This window comes from Sciurus carolinensis, chromosome 18 (genome assembly GCF_902686445.1).
Source record: "Sciurus carolinensis chromosome 18, mSciCar1.2, whole genome shotgun sequence".
In the NCBI taxonomy this organism is placed as follows: domain Eukaryota; kingdom Metazoa; phylum Chordata; class Mammalia; order Rodentia; family Sciuridae; genus Sciurus; species Sciurus carolinensis.
In genome coordinates this window covers 37597427-37599789 of record NC_062230.1, presented here as the reverse complement: position 1 = coordinate 37599789, position 2363 = coordinate 37597427, and positions in this window count along the sequence as shown.

Sequence of the window (2363 nt, the reverse complement as noted above, 5' to 3'; positions counted from 1 at the left end):
CCGGCGTTGCCGGGAGACCTGGCGGAGGCGGGGCTAGGGGGCGTGGCCAGGTGGCACCTGGGGCGGGGCTAGAAGTGAGAGTGAGGCGGGACGCCCCGCCCACAAGGCGGGCTTCGGCGAGGGCAAGGCGGAGCCCCGGCGAGGGGCAGGACTCGGGGGCGTGGCTTTGGGCGGAGCTAAGCGAAGCAGGTCTTCGCGGAGGCTTGGGGAGGGGCCTCGTGGGGCGTCCCGGTGGCTCTGGTTTCGGAGGGTTCGAGTGGGTCCGGGAGCAGACCTGTGGGCTCAAAAGGCCGCGCTTGCAGAGGGAGAATCAGGGTTTGGGGCCCTGGTGTGGATCTTTGCGCACTACCGAGACCGGGCTTGGGAACCGGGAGGCGGTGCTGGGTTCGCGCAGGGCCAGGCTGGCTCCTGCGGGGGTCGGATAGGCCACCTGCTGACCTGGAGGCTCCTGTTTCCGTGCCTTCAGGGGGGTCTCCGTAGGGGACTGACCTGCGGGCGCGTGCGGGGCGTCGGGCTGCCCTATCTTAGCACCTTTCCCTTCAGTGCTGCCTTTCTGGTGTCCGGCAGAAGAAGCACCCTGCACCCCATCCCCAGCCTTTGGGCCTATCACCCGATGAGTTTTTTGTTCACCAAATACTTATGGAGCACCCACTACGTGCGAGGCTCTGACAGGCACCGGGGCTGTAACTGGGGAAATCCAAGTGATCCCTGCCCTCCCAGGAGCCCAGGGCTTCAGGCGGGAAGTTACCATCAAATCAATTATCACAGAAATGAATATAAACGTACGATGGCAGTGCCTGCCTTGGAAAACTCCAAGGGCTTCCAGCAGGGTTTGGATCTTGAAGGGAAAGGAGTCCCAAGGAAGGGTGGGAGCTGGCTTCCGGGAGTGGTTTGGAGAGAACTAATTATTTCGGTTCAAGGCAGGGCAACTAGCAACTCGCCGGTGCCGCTCCTGCAGTTTGCTCTGTGTTCAAGGTCTAACATGTTTACCTTAGCAGATCTCTCATAAAACTCCATTTGGAAGAGTTCGGAGCTAATTTGTTAAATACCTTGCAGAAGGTAGATGAGGGGACAGATTAAACTTTATTATCTCCTTCGGATGAGTAACACTTGAGCTCTGATCCGCTGTAGGAACAAGAGGGGAATTAATTTTAATTGAATGGAAGAATTATCCATTGTTCCTCCCCTGGACCAACAAAAAAAAAAAAAAAAAGAAGTTCATCTTTAATTCCCTGAACACTGTTGATTTGAATAAAGACAGTGGACCATGGTGTTTTTACCCAGAATGAACAGTTTAGGAGTCTGATATGTTGCACAAATCCTCAGTGGCAATATGGAAAGGCCATGGCCTGAGACACTGGTGTGCTGGAAGCGGGCTGGGTCTTGGTTAAGGAGGGCTAGCTTTAGAGCTGGGGCAGGGATGCTGGCTGGCTTTTGCTGTCTGGCCTTAGTGGACAACACAAACCAATGGGAATGGGTAGGTACACTCACCAATCCTGGGCTCATTCTCTGAACACACATTTTAGTTATTAATCATCATCTCTCTGTGGTATCAGAGGGCACGTACTATGTAGAATCGTGCTGTGTGTGATGCACTCCTCAGACATAAATAAACCTAGGCTGGTCCGGCCTTTCCTGAATCCAGACAGGAGCAGATTGAGGAACAATCTATGCAGTCACAGGTCTGACCTGCACATGAAAAAGACATCTTATCTAGGAGTGTGGGCTCTCTGGAGGGACAGCTCTTATTTCTGAACCTAGGGTAAAGGCGCTTGGAATTTTTTAGATCTCACCACGCAGTGTGGTGTGTGCTGGTGGTGTTGGTCTGGAGAGTAGCATAAGGACATATCTGTGTGGTCCTGCCCCCTGCAAGAGGGAGTGTGTACACAAACTAGATGAAAGATTCAAGTTCTGGCTTTGATGCTTTGTGTAATGCAATAATAATAACCTAATGCATTTTAGCTGTATGGAATGGTTGCCTTTTAGAAATTATGCTTTGGCCTTGGTAGTTCAATCAGTACATTGAGGTTTTTCCTTTATCTCTCTTATGGCTAATGGGTTCTGTAAAAAAGGGCCAATTGATTTCTTTTTATAATGTTGCTTCAGGGGGTACAGACGTTTATAGGTCATGTTTCAACTTATAGAAAATTTTTATAGTTCAAATATAAATTACATTAAATGTGGACTCTGTAATGGAATTTAAGGTTAAGTAAAGTTTCAACTTTCCTTAGGCTGTTTCTAGCATCCTGCTGTTGAGAGTGGGACAAGATTAAAGTCTGGTCGCGGCGGGGTATAATAAGGAATACAGGGGCCTTGGTTTAACTACTGAGACATAGAAGGACATGTGCCAGGACCCTAAAATG